The sequence below is a fragment of the Gossypium hirsutum genome, chromosome A01 (assembly GCF_007990345.1).
Source record: "Gossypium hirsutum isolate 1008001.06 chromosome A01, Gossypium_hirsutum_v2.1, whole genome shotgun sequence".
Lineage (NCBI taxonomy): Eukaryota > Viridiplantae > Streptophyta > Magnoliopsida > Malvales > Malvaceae > Gossypium > Gossypium hirsutum.
This window is the reverse complement of record NC_053424.1, coordinates 14,706,457-14,721,550: the sequence shown is the minus strand read 5'-3', so window position 1 is coordinate 14,721,550 and position 15,094 is coordinate 14,706,457. Positions and strand designations below refer to the sequence as shown.

The 15,094-nt window shown below is 39.5% G+C and overlaps 2 non-coding genes across 2 annotated transcripts; one reads left to right on the top strand and one right to left on the bottom strand.

Annotated features, from left to right (window-relative positions):
- Nucleotides 1–304: 304 nt before the first annotated feature.
- On the bottom strand, nucleotides 305–411 carry LOC121207385 (small nucleolar RNA R71). Its single transcript, XR_005902481.1, has one exon. It is a non-coding gene; the product is annotated as a small nucleolar RNA R71 (small nucleolar RNA).
- A 14,234-nt stretch (nucleotides 412–14,645) lies between these two features.
- LOC121207916 (small nucleolar RNA R71) lies at nucleotides 14,646–14,752 on the top strand. Its single transcript, XR_005903011.1, has one exon. It is a non-coding gene; the product is annotated as a small nucleolar RNA R71 (small nucleolar RNA).
- The last annotated feature ends 342 nt before the right edge of the window (nucleotides 14,753–15,094 follow it).

Genomic DNA, 15,094 nt, shown 5'->3' with positions numbered 1-15,094 from the left:
CCCAAAATCGAGGCACAATAATTTGAGCTGAAGCCAATCATGTTCTAGATGCTTCAGACAGTGGGCCAATTCAGTGGAATGTCTACAGAAGATCCTCATCTTCATTTAAGACTATTTATAGAGGTGAGCGACTCTTTCAAATTAGTTGGAGTTTTCGGCGATGCATTACGATTGAAGTTACCCATACTCACTAAGGGACAGAGCTCGAGCCTGGTTGAATTCATTGCCACCAAACTCAATTTCTACATGGCAATAGTTAGCTGAAAGATTTCTCATGAAGTATTTCTCGCCTAGTAAGAATGCTAAGTTGAGGAACGAGATCACTGCTTTCCAACAAATGGATGATGAATCCTTGTATGAGGCATGGGAACGATACAAAGAACTACTAAGGAAATACCCTCATCACGGAATCCCACACTGCATCCAACTTGAGACATTTTATAATGGTCTCAATGCTCACACAAGGATGGTAGTGGACGCTTCGGCTAACGGTGCTATCCTTTCTAAGTCTTATAATGAGAATTACGAAATCATCGAGAGGATCACCAGTAATAATTATCAATGGCTGACCAATCGAGCTGCGTCAGGAAAATGAGTCGCTGGAATACATGAAGTGGTTGCTCTCACTTCACTTGCATCTCAGGTATCTTCAATATCCTCAATGCTTAAGAATCTTACCGCTAATGGGTCTAATAGTTTGGCAGCCCAACCACCTCACCAATTTGAGATTATAGCTTGTGTTTATTGTGGGGAAGGACATTTGTTCGAAGAATGTCCATCAAACATCGAATCCATATACTACATGGGTAACTAGAACCAAAATCGAGGAAGGTAAGGACTGCAATCCAACTTTTACAACCCATCGCGGTGAAACCATTCGAATTTTTCCTAGAGTAACCAAGGGGCTGGAAATATTAACAACTACGCTCAACCTAGACCGACTCAGCCGCCTAGTTTTTCCCAACAAGCTCAGAAACCAGCTCAGGCGGAATCATCTAATAGCTTAGAGAATTTATTGAAGGCATACATGGCAAAAAATAATGCCACTCTAAGGAATTTGGAGAATCAAGTGGGCCAGCTGGCTACTGAACTCAAGAACCGACCACAAGGTGCTTTACCTAGTGATACGGAGAATCCGAGAAATCTGAGGAAGGAACATTGTAAAGCGTTGACATTGAGGAACGGAAAGACAGTAGAGCCCAACACTATTGAAGCTGAAAAGGAGCCAGCTGATGCTTAAGACTCAGAGGAAGTTCAACCAAGTGTTGAAATTCCAGTTACACATGAACCAGAATCTGCAAAACCCGACAAGGTAATTCTAGAACCAGCTAATTCTAATCAACTAACAGCTCCATTAGATGTAGAATTGCCGCAGAAAATGAATCAACCAGTTTTAGTAAAGAAACCTCCACCACCCTACCCTCAAAGACTTCAAAAGCAAAAGCAGGAAATCTAATTCAATAAATTTCTAGACGTACTCAAACAACTTCATATCAACATCCCGTTGTTTGAAGCACTTGAACAAATGCCGAATTACGTCAAGTTTATGAAGGATATCCTGTCCAAAAAACCAAGACTTGGAGAATTTGAGACGGTAGTTCTGACAAAGGAATGCAGCGCATATCTTCAAGACAAACTACCCCTAAAGCTGAAGGATCCTAGATGTTTTACCATACCTTGCAACATTGGAGCAACATATTGTGGTAAGGCATTATATGACTTAGGTGCGAGTATTAACTTGATGCCTACGTCAATATTTAGAAAGTTGGGGATAGGTGAAGTTAGACCTACTACGGTTACACTTCAACTAGCAGATAGATCCTTAGCACATCCAGAAGGAAAAATCGAGGACGTATTGGTACGTGCAGATAAATTTATTTTTCCTGCTGATTTTGTTATCCTAGACTTTGAAGCAGACAAAAAAGTGCCGATTATCCTAGGAAGATCGTTCTTAGCAACCAGAAGGACCCTTATAGATGTGCAGAATGGCGAGCTTACGATGCGTGTTTAGGATGATCAGGTAACATTTAATGTTTTTAAGTCTATGTAATTTCCTGACACAATTGATAATTGTTCTGCAGTATCTGATTTAGAGGATTTAATAGTAGAAAAGGAGCTCAACTATGTTGAATATCCATTGGAACAAATTCTGACATCAAATCCTCCAAATGATGAAGAGGAGGATGTTAGAAGCTAATAAAAGGTGGTTTAATCTGCAATCCCACTTTGAATCTTTGGAGTTAGAGAAAAGAAAGTATGCCTAACCAAAAGCGTCGATCGAGGAGCCACCTAAGTTAAAACCGAAGGTACTACCCTCACATTTGAAATATGTTTATTTAGGTAACGCTTCTACTTTGTCTGTGATTGTTTCAGCAGAATTAACTACTGAGCAAGAAGAGAAACTCATCTTGGTGTTGAAACAATTCAAGAAGGCTATCGGATGGACCATAACCGATATCCGTGGTATTAGTCCATCTGTATGAATGTACAAGATTATCCTAGAAAATGGTAAAAAAGGGACGATTGATGGACAATGAAGACTGAACCCCATTATGAAGGATGTGGTGAATAAGGAGATTATCAAGTGGTTAGATGCTGGTATCATTTATCCCATCTCAGAAAGTTCGTGGGTAAGTCCGGTCCAGTGCGTGCCAAATAAGGGAGGTATCACAGTTGTAAAAAATGAGAACAACGAGTTGATACCAACTAGAATAGTTACGAGATAGAGGATTTGCATCGATTACTGGAAGCTGAACAAGGTGACTAGGAATGATCACTTTCCTTTGCCGTTCTTGGACCAGATGCTGGATAGACTCGCGGGGCGAGACTATTACTGTTTTCTCGATGGGTACTCGGGGTATAATCAGATTATAGTAGCATCGAAAGATCAGCACAAAACAACGTTCACCTGCTCATACGGTACATTTGCATTTAGACGCATGCCATTTGGTTTATGTAACGCACCTACTACATTTCAAAGATGTATGATGTCTATTTTTACTGACATGGTTGAAAAGTACTTGGAAGTTTTTATGGATGACTTTTCAGTGTTCGGAGATACTTACGATGATTGCTTAGCCAATCTAGCTAAGGTACTAAGACGATGCGGAGAAACAAACCTAGTACTTAACTGGGAAAAGTGTCATTTCATGGTACGAGAAGGGATTTTTCTAGGGCATCGGATAACGAGACATGGAATCGAGGTAGATAAAGAAAAGGTAGATGTTTTCGAGAAACTCCCACCTCCAACATCTGTAAAGGGTGTTAGGAGCTTCTTGGGTCACGCTGGGTTTTATCGAAGATTTATCAAAGATTTCTCCAAAGTTGTTAAACCTTTATACAAATTATTGGAGAAGGACACGGCGTTCAAGTTTGATGATAAATGCTTAAAGGCTTTTAAGGATTTGAAGAGTCGATTTGTTACGGCACCCATAATTGTCACACCAGACTGGGATCTACCATTTGAATTAATGTGTGACGTAAGCAATTTCGCGATAGGAGCTATCATGGGCCAACGAAGGAATAAAGTTTTTCATCCCATCTACTATGCAAGCCAGACTCTTACAAGAGCTCAACTGAACTATACGGTAACAGAAAAAGAGTTACTTGCTATTGTATTTGCTTTTGACAAGTTTCGATCTTACCTTGTAGGTACCAAAGTAACTGTTTATACGGACCACTCAACAATCAAGTACTTACTTGCCAAGAAAGATGCTAAGCCGAGACTAATTCGGTGGGTACTTTTACTACAAGAGTTCGATCTAGAAATTCAAGATCGAAAGGGAGTAGAAAACCAAGCAGTAGATCACTAGTCTAGATTAGAACCTCAAGAAGGGAATTCTCCTATTATACCAATTCAAGAAACGTTTCTAGAAGAACACATACTGAAGGTAAGTCATGTCCATAGTACCCATTGGTTTGCTGATATTGCTAACTATTTAGCTTGTGGTTTGATGCCAATTGATAAGACTTATCAAAAAAGGAGGAAGTTTCTTCACAATGTTAAGTACTATTTCTGGGAAGAACCATATTTGTTTAAAAACTGTGCAGATCAGATGATCAGGAGATGTGTGGCAGAAGATTAAGTACAAAAGATTTTATACCATTGTCACTCAGCTCTGAGTGGGGGACACTTCGGAGGTACTTGTACAGCGGCCAAAGTATTGCTAGCCGGATTCTTTTGGCCAACACTATTCAAGGATGCATACGCATACGTAAAGAGTTGTGACCGATGTGAAAGGGTTGGAAATATCACCAACAGAAATGAGATGCCTCAAACAAATATCATTGAGGTAGAATTGTCCGATGTATGGGGTATTGACTTTCTTGGTCCTTTCCCTCCATATTTTGGTCACAAGTATATATTGGTAGCAGTAGACTATGTGTCCAAGTGGGTCGAAGCTGAAGCTTGTCCGACAAACTATGCTAGGGTTGTAATTAAGTTCTTGCAGAAATACGTGTTCACAAGGTTTGAAACCCCAAGAGCTATCATTAGTGATAAAGGGTCCCATTTCGTGAACAAGTGGTTAAGATGGTTATTAGACAAGCACAGAGTGAATCACAAGGTTGCTACAGCTTACCATCCACATATGAATGGGAAAGCTGAACTGGCAAATAAGGAAATCAAAGGCATACTTGAGAAGGTAGTCTTCCCAAACCGACGTGATTGGTCCAAAAGGTTGGATGATGCTTTATGGGCTTATAGAACAGCATACAAGACACCTCTAGGGATGTCACTGATCGCGTGATTCGGAACAAGTAATAAATATTTATAATGAAGATCAAACCTAGACTAACTATTATCACGAGAAAAGGCAAGCGCACCTATCGAACAATAGTATAGTAATGGCAAGACCGGGATATCGTACCCAAGGGAACTAAAAGTACTAGTAATAACTATCTTTTTATTATCTAGCCTAAGAAATAAAAGGGTTTGTTTATTAAACTAATTATCTAAACTAATTAACTAATTTAATTAAAGCAAAGAGAAAATTTGGAAAAAGACTTGAAGAAATGCAATTGATAAAGACGACACCCAAAGAGGAATCCACCTAGATTTCACTTGTTATCTGACTCTGAACCGGACAATTTATTCACTTGACTTCATTCATAGAGATCCCTAAGTTAAGTTATTATCCCTATTCAAGACTAATAACGTCTAATTCCTAGATTGAATAACCGATACTTTTCTCTAATTAACACTCTAGGGTTGTATTAACTCGATCTATGGATCCCCTTATTAGGTTTCACCCTAATCCGGCAAAATCTCGTAACCCTATTTCTAGGCGTTCGATCAACTCCGCTTAATTATGCCAAATCTACTCTTAGGCAGGGTCTATTCCTCCTCTGCATAAGCACATCAAATCATGAATTAATACCCGGAATATTAACTCAAGCATTAATAACACATAATTAAGAACAAATCAAGTATTTATCATACAGTTCAGATAATAATAACAAGATCCATCATAGGTTTTAACCCCCTTAGGTATCTAAGGGATTTAGTTCATAATAAAATAAGAGTACATTTCAAAAGTATGAAAATAACAAAACATAAAAAAAACTCTAAAACCCCTGAAGGAATTCTGAGTGAGATCTTTAGTCTTGGAGTAGCTCCGGCTTTTGAGATGGATCGTCTGGCTTTCTTCAAGTAATTCCTGGCGTGTGGTTCTGTATTCCAGAAAAGTTCTGGAAAGAGCCGCCTTTCTTCTAGGTCACACTTAGGGTGTTTATATAGGCTTTAGATTGGCTTTCTTCCTCTTTAAGTACCCTTTTCCGTGTAAAATACAACTCTTTGAAAAAGGGACACGCTCGTGTGCCACGACCGTGTGACGTGATTACTAGGTCGTGTTCAATCCGTTGAATTGCACATGGCTGTGTGTGCTCAATGGCCAGGTCGTGTGAATCGTGAAAACCTTGGTCAACACCCCCGAAGGCCACGGGCATGTGAGATGCCCGTGTGACAAGGCTTAGGTCGTGTCATCTTCTCGATTTGGTCTGTTTTGTCCCTTTTTAGCTCTTTTTTTGTTCCTTTCGATTCTTGGTGCTCTCCTGAGTACAAAACATGAAATAACCAGATTAAGAGCACCAAAATCCATAAATCTAGTAGTAAACATCCATAAATATTCTAAGTATTTGGGGTATAGATATGTATAATTTGACGTTTATCAAATACCCCCAAACTTAAGCATTTGCTTGTCCTTAAGCAAAATTCTCATTTAGTGCTAGAATTCATTCCTCTCAATCACATAATCATTACTGATAATGTTACAAGTTATTCCACAGAAAATCATACACTGAGAATTCAACTATAGGGGCATTAAAAACCTCAAACAATATAAATCGAATACTTTGACAACAAAATTATAGGTAATATCCGTCCTTCAAGTAACTAAATTTAGTCTTAAATATATAAGAGATGATATCCTCACTAAAGATTCACTCAAATCACTCAAAGTGTTTAAGGTTCAAGATTAAGCACTCGATTGTCTAACATGAAAAGTTATTACCATAGGCTTGCATGAATATCAAATCTCCACCACTTGTAAATGATACGATATACTAATCAAAAGGTCTTTGCATGGTTGTAATGGGGTTTAGGTTACAGGTATGGATACAAGCTGAAGAGAAAAGGGTTAGAATCAAGATAATTTCAATATATTACCCCACTATCAAAAATTTAATTACTGAACCACAAACAAATATCTAGAACTATTTTACATGAGTTCATGACAACTTTAGCTTGCTGAGAATTACAATAATAATACTGAGCTTTTTTAAGAACAAATCAAGTCAATACAATATAGAAATCAGATTTCATGATTCAGTAACAAAAAATAGTGAACATAGTGAGGTAACAGTATTAAATTCAATCTCGATAAAAAGGGTCAAACTAAGTAAGAGGATTTCAACAATAATGGTTTAATGATGAGTGTTAATCAAAGAAAGGGGTTAGTAGGCTCAAAAGGGGTTCACTAAGGGTTTAATTATGTGGGAAGGCTTTTTATGGAGTAAATAGGTTAAATCCTAAGTGCCTTTAACATCTCAGTATATCAAATCATACGTGAGATCTCGATATGTATAATCGAAGCAAGTTCTAGAATAACAGTTCAATGTTGACACACTCAAATCACAAAAGAAGTGAGCAAGAAAGAAAGCTATATGCTCAAAAGGCTCAAAAATCTCACCAAAAATTTGGGTTTTTGATGTCATTCCTGTATACTTAAGATTTCAAGATAATACCTCAATTTAGGAAAATAATCTAAAAAATTTTAGTTCTCAAAATATCAACTTATCATGCTCGATTCTCTAATGTCCTATAATCAAATAATCATGCATAATTCTCATGGTCTAATTCATGACATACCAACAATAATTATAGATCAATCAGAATTTATTCGATCAAGATTATGAGAAAATGACTTAAGCACAAGACCAAGTTTAGGGATTTGAGAATAATGCAAAAAGTTAGGTTTCATGTTCACCCCCCACAATTAAGATGTACATTGCCCTCAATGTACAAAGATAGATTATTCAAAATAAAGAAAATCATAAAAGGAAAGGAGGTGAAACTCCCTGGTATATGGATGCAGAGCTTGATTCTGAGGCTAGAGTGTTTGGGGAAAGTAGTAGCTGCCATTGTTCTTGGCTAGATGAAGAAATTGGGTCGTTGAACATGGCACTTTTGAGGTATTGTTTCCCTTTTGTTTCCTCATTCTGTAAAATATTCCTAGCAGCTTTGCTTGGAAGTTTGTAGAATCATGAAGAGCTTATTAAGAGTTGGTGTGGAAGAGAGCGTAGTGGGATTACTTGTTAGAAATACCAGAAAATGAAAAAAGTAAAATTTGCTAATATAGATAAGTCTTTCAAAATAAAATAATAAAATTGAAATGAAAATAAAAATCAAAAGAAAAATAAAAATAAAATAAAAATAAGAGTAAATAATAAAAAAACAAATAGGAGGATTCAATGATCCTCGTCGATGGGGCCCTCAAGTGGTGGTGCTGGAGTGGCAATGTGGAAGTGTTGGCACAGCTGCTGCATCATGGCCTGCATATCATCCATCTACCGATCCCATCACCAATCTCGCTCGTGGATCATCTCGAACTGTGTAGTGCAATACTACTCGAAGTGGGTGAGTCGGTCGAAAAGATGTGCCAATGAAGCAGTCACATGAACTGGTCGTTCCCTAGGTGGCACAATAGAAGGCTCCTCATGCTGTGGGGGAACATCATCAGGGATGTCCTCAAGATCCTCCTCGTCAATGGCATGCGAGAGACGGTACTGAGGAGGATCAGTCTCACGTCGGCGCTCGATCATCCTCATGTGTAACATAGTCGTGATGCCCTGTGGGGACATCTGACCTATCAGGGTAAGCGCTGATGACTGGACCGCGGTGTTGAGGAGGCCAAAGTGTCTGGCAAGGCGCGTCACGTAGGGGCCGATGGAGATCACTCCCTTCCTATGCCTCTCGGTTTGATGGTGAATGGCAAAAGCAATGAAGTATGCTAAGTCGGTCACGTGTACATTTGCCATGCACCATAAATAGTAGGCGTCGTGGGTGGTGGCGATGCCGGTGCTCTCTCTCCTCCCGGTGAAGGTGTGTGCCAATATGGCATGGAGATATCGTAGGGAAGGGGGGAGAGCTGAGGCCTTCGAGCGGCTGGGGTCATAGGTGGAAGAGAGTGGTGCCAAAGCCTTCCAGCACAAGGAAGGGGAGATGTGGATATTGCGTGGTAGTGCATTCATGTCCTCCTCCTTCATAAACTCATTGGTGTAAAGTCCCAGAGCAACTCCAAACTCTAGGACACTCATCGCACGAACTAGACCGCCTAATCAGAAGTGAATGGTGCCTGGGTCGTCATTGTTCATCATCACCACCTGTAAATGAAAAGTAGAGCATAATTCTAAAGTTACCTCTAAATAAGTGGGCTCGGTAATAGCAAAGAACCGTTCCCATGGGTCTGTGGACAGGAGGGCGCGAATGGCATCAGCGAGCTGGACTTGCTCTACGGTAGCCCAGTCGATGCAGCGACCTGTGTTGATGGGTCGTGTGCGTAGTATTTGAAATAGCTCCTCCTGTGAAGCTTGTAGAAAGTTAACGAACGGGTGCTGAACTTCAACTATAGCACGTACCGAGGAAGAACCCGGTCCCCTATGTCTCTTTGAGGATAAGACCGCGGCCTTCTTTCCTCTCGATGACGACATAATGTACCTGAAAATATATGAGCAGTGATAGAATCCACGGCACATCAGTAGTTAAGCAAGAGGCCTAAAACTAGTATAATTATTTAGTGGCTTAAATAATTCAAATATAGAAAAAGTTAAAGTAAATTCCTAACTTGTCTAAAGAAAAATAGTACAATATCTATGTAAAGCATGTAAAATACTAATGTAGCAATACAAATTGGAAAAATAAAGTTGAGAAAGTAAACCAAAGGCTATTGTATGGCGGCGCACGGGCATGTTGGTGGCGACCATGGGCGTGTGACGCGGGGATATAGCTGTGTGGAGGAAAAATAGAGGATATAGAGAGGGGAAAGTGGGGATTAATGCAAGGGAAATGGATTTCAGGGTGGTTTGAGGGTTGGGGAAGTGAGAATCTTGGGAATGGTGGCCGGAATAAGGATTAGGGAGTGGGGATGAGGAGTTTCGGCTAGGGTTTTGAAAGGGGGAAGAAGATGACAGTGGTTTGTTTATATAGGAGAGGGTCACACGACCTAGGGCCATGCCCGTATACTTTGAGGGTGAGCCCGTGTTTTTTGACTTTTTCAATTTAGGTCGTGCCCGGCTACTATCCAACGCCCGTGTGTCTTGGGCATGTGTGGCACACAGCCATGTCGCATTGTCGTGCCTAGCTTTGTTCGCTTCTCCCACACCTGTGTGTTATGGTAGCACGCCCGTGTATTGTTGTACATGGCTGAATGGCACGGGCGTGTCGCACGACCATGTCAAAGAAACAGATCGAGCCTTATCCTTGGCACGCCCGTGGGTTTTTATTCCCACGCTCGTGTTTCCTATCAAGTTCACCTACGGCCATGTCGCACGACCGTGGGGATTTATCGCACCCCGTGTTTTGGGGAAATCATGTCCTGCTTCAACACGGCCGTATCACACGGCCGTGTCTCTTCCCCTGTTTGGCCACGGCTTTAGGCACGCCCGTGTGTCTGGCCGTGTGTGCTGAAAAACTTTGCAATTCAAAGACTAAGTTAATTGATTCGAAGTGTGAAAAGTTAAAAATAAAGAAATCAAAATATGTTAGTGCTCGAGTTGCCTCCCGAGAAGCGCTTATTTATAATCTAAGCTCGACTTACCTCTCCGTTGAATGATCTTGGTGGTTCGAGGAGTTCATACTCCTCATTTCTGTTGTCAATTTTAAAATAAGGTTTTCAACGGGTGTTGTTTACCTTAAAAGTGCCGAATTTGGGATGACTCACCTCTACTGTACCGAATGGAAAAATACTAAGTACCGTAAGAGGGATTTCCTCATTTGGTGTGGTAGTCACAATGTGAGGATCAACAGCATCTAGTAAGACTGTATTGCCAACCTTTAGTTGATTAGGAGAGGTATAGGGCTTGTTTTTGCGTAGTTTTGGTTTATCATGTGTTCTTGGTTTGTGTTCTCGCCATTCTTCTAGCTCCTCTATCCGTAGTCTTCGTTCTTCATGGACGTCTTTGTTCTCTTCATGATAGTATCCCACTGTCTCTATTGTCTTGGTTCGAGGAAGTTCCTGCAAGGACGATTGAATATTAGTTTTATCATCGACAGTTTTTATAGCATTTTCTTGAGTCTTAGAGGTTTTGACTGAGTCGCGTGCTTGGAGTGTTACTGCGTTGTCACCTGCATGAAGTGTTAGCTCTCCAATGCCTACGTTAATAATGGTTCTGGCAATTGCTAAAAATGGTCGTCCTAAAATTAAAAGTACCTCGTTATCCTCATCCATATCTAAGACAAAGAAGTCTACTAGGTAAATAAATTTATCAATTTTAACGAGAACATCTTCAATAATACCCTTAGGAAATCTAACTGTTTTGTCAGCCAATTGTATGCTCATCCTAGTCTGTTTGGGTTTACCAAGACCTAGACGTTTAAACATTTTATACGGAATAACATTTGTACTTGCCCCTAGATCAGCTAAAGCATTATTCACAGATAGACTACCAATTAAACAAGGAATTGTAAAACTCCCTGGATCTTTTAATTTGTTAGGTAGCTCATTCTTTAGAATAGCTGAGCAGACTGCATTGAGTTCCACATGCGATGTAGCGTATAATTTTCTTTTATTGCTCAGAAGTTCCTTTAAGAATTTTCCACAGCTTTAGGCACGCCCGTGTGCCTGGCCGTGTATGCTGAAAAACTTTTCAATTCAAAGACTAAGTTAATTGATTCGAAGTGTGAAAAGTTAAAATTAAAGGAATCAAAATATGTTAGTGCTCGAGTTGCCTCTCGACAAGCGCTTATTTATAATTTAAGCTCGACTTACCTCTCCGTTGAATGATCTTGGTGGTTCAAGGAGTTCATACTCCTCATTCCTGTTGTCAATTTTAAAATAAGGTTTTAAACGGGTGTTGTTTACCTTAAAAGTGCCGAACTTGGGATGACTCACCTCCACTCTACCGAATCAAAAAATACTAAGTACCGTAAGAGGGATTTCCTAATTTGGTGTGGTAGTCACAATGTGAGGATCAACGGCATCTAGTAAGACTGTATCGCCAACCTTAAGTTGATTAGGAGAGGTATCGGGCTTGTTTTTACGTAGTTTCGGTTTATCATGTGTTCTTGGTTTGTGTTCTCGCCATTCGTCTAGCTAATCTATCCGTAGTCTTCGTTCTTCATGGACGTCTTTGTTCTCTTCATGATAGTATCGTACTGTCTCTATTGTCTTGGTTCGAGGAAGTTCCTGCAAGGACGATTGAATATTAGTTTTATCATCGACAGTTTTTATAGCATTTTCTTGAGTCTTAGAGGTATTAACTGAGTGTGTGCTTGGAGTGTTACTGCATTGTCACCTGCGCGAAGTGTTAGCTCTCCTGTGCATACGTTAATAATGGTTCTGGCAGTTGCTAAAAATGGTCGTCCTAAAATTAAAGGTACCTCGTTATCCTCATCCATATTTAAGACAAAGAAATCTACTAGGTAAATAAATTTATCAATTTTAACAAGAACATCTTCAATAATACCCTTAAGAAATCTAACTGTTTTGTCAGCCAATTGTATGCTCATCCTAGTCTGTTTGGGTTTACCGAGACCTAGTCGTTTAAACATTTTATACGGCATAACATTTGTACTTGCCCCTAGATCAGCTAAAGCATTATTCACAGATAGACTACCAATTAAACAAGGAATTGTAAAACTCCCTAGATCTTTTAATTTGTTAGGTAGCTCATTCTTTAGAATAGCTGAGCAGACTGCATTGAGTTCCACATACGATGTAGCGTCTAATTTTCTTTTATTGCTCAGAAGTTCCTTTAAGAATTTTCCACGGCTTTAGGCACGCCCGTGTGCCTGGCCGTGTATGCTGAAAAACTTTTCAATTCAAAGACTAAGTTAATTGATTCAAAGTGTGAAAAGTTAAAATTAAAGAAATCAAAATATGTTAGTGCTCGAGTTGCCTCTTGAGAAGCGCTTATTTATAATCTAAGCTCGACTTACCTCTCTGTTGAATGATCTTGGTGGTTCGAGGAGTTCATACTCCTCATTCCTATTGTCAATTTTAAAATAAGGTTTTAAACGGGTGTTGTTTACCTTAAAAGTGCCGAACCTGGGATAACTCACCTCCACTGTACCGAATGGAAAAATACTAAGTACCGTAAGAGGGATTTCCTCATCTGGTGTGGTAGTCACAATGTGAGGATCAACGGCATCTAGTAAGACTGTATCGCCAACCTTAAGTTGATTAGGAGAGGTATCGGGCTTGTTTTTACGTGGTTTCGGTTTATCATGTGTTCTTGGTTTGTGTTCTCGCCATTCGTCTAGCTAATCTATCCGTAGTCTTCGTTCTTCATGGACGTCTTTGTTCTCTTCATGATAGTATCGCACTGTCTCTATTGTCTTGGTTCAAGGAAGTTCCTGCAAGGACGATTGAATATTAGTTTTATCATCAACAGTTTTTATAGCATTTTCTAGAGTCTTAGAGGTATTAACTGAGTCGTGTGCTTGGAGTGTTACTGCGTTGTCACCTGCACGAAGTGTTAGCTCTCCTGTGCCTACGTTAATAATGGTTCAGGCAGTTGCTAAAAATGGTCGTCCTAAAATTAAAGGTACCTCGTTATCCTCATCCATATCTAAGATAAAGAAATCTATTAGGTAAATAAATTTATCAATTTTAACAAGAACATCTTCAATAGTACCCTTAAGAAATCTAACTATTTTGTCAGCCAATTGTATGCTCATCCTAGTCTGTTTGGGTTTACCGAGACCTAGTCGTTTAAACAATTTATACGGCATAACATTTGTACTTGCCCCTAGATCAACTAAAGTATTATTCACAGATAGACTACCAATTAAACAAGGAATTGTAAAACTCCCTAGATCTTTTAATTTGTTAGGTAGCTCATTTTTTAGAATAGCTGAGCAGACTGCATTGAGTTCCACATACGATGTAGCATCTAATTTTCTTTTATTGCTCAGAAGTTCCTTTAAGAATTTTGCTGAGTTGGGCATCTGCGAAAGAACTTCAATAAAGGGTAAGTTAATATGTAATTTCTTTAAGAGTTTGACAAACTTACCGAATTGTCCTTCTGTTCTGTCTTTCACCATCGCTTTAGGATATGGCACACAAGGTTCATGATTTGTACTTACCTGTTTGGGATCATTATTGTTTACCTCTTCTCGTCATTTGTTCATCGTGTTGTCTTGCTGTAATTCTGGTTCAGGTGCAATGAATCCTTCCTTATCTTGAGTGCTAATTGCATTGAGGTGTTCCCTCAGATTAGGTTCACAATTACTTGGTAGGCTACCTTGTGGTCATTCAAAGATTAATTTGGACAGCTGGCCTATCTGAGTTTCTAGTCCTTGGATTGATGCTCGTTGATTATTAAGTGTTGTCTCGGTATTTTGAAAACGGGTTTCTGACACCGAGATGAATTTAGAAAGCATCTCTTCAAGGTTCGATTTCTTCTCTTGTTGATAAGGTGGCTGTTGAAAACCTTGAGGGTTTTGTGGCTTTTGATTCCCTTGACCACCCCAGGAGAAATTTGGGTGGTTCCTCCAACCTACATTATAGGTATTACTGTATGGGTTATTTTGAGATCTAAAGTTATTATTACCCATATAGTTGACTTGTTCTTATTTAGTTGTAGGATTGAAGGATTGGTATTCTGTATGCACACCTCCTCCGCTTGAGTCACACCTCATTACTAGATGTACCTGCATAGAACCAAGTAAACCATCAATCTTTTTATTGAGAAGTTCTACCTGATTAAAGAGCATGGTGACTGAATCGATGTTATAAATTCCGGCTATTTTCATTGGCTTTGTCCTCATGACTTGCCACTGATAGTTATTCAGTGACATCTTCTCTATAAATTCATATGCATCTTTCGGTGTTTTATTGTTGATGGTTCTGCCAGCAGCTGCATCAATCATTTGTCTTGTCAAGGGATTCACACCATTGTAGAACGTTTGAACATGCAGCCAAAGCGGTAACCCATGGTGAGGGCACCTTCTCAGTAAGTCCTTGTATCTCTCCCATGCATCGTAAAGTGTTTCTAAATCCATCTGCACAAAAGAAGAGATATCATTACGCAATTTAGCCATTTTAGCCGGTAGAAAATATTTTAGTAAAACTTTCTTGGTCATTTGTTCCCAAGTAGTGATAGACCCTCATGTTAACGAGTTCAACCACTGTTTAGCTTTGCTTCTCAGTGAAAAGGGAAATAACCGAAGACGAATGGCATCATCAGAAATGCCATTGATTTTGAATGTATCGCAAAATTCAAGAAAATTCGCCAAGTGCGTGTTGGGACCCTCATCCTGCAAACCATCAAACTGAACAAACTGTTGTATCATCTGAATGGTGTTAGGTTTTAGTTCGAAATAATTCACAGCAATAGCAGGTCTAACTATACTAGACTCAGTTCCTGTTAAAGAAGG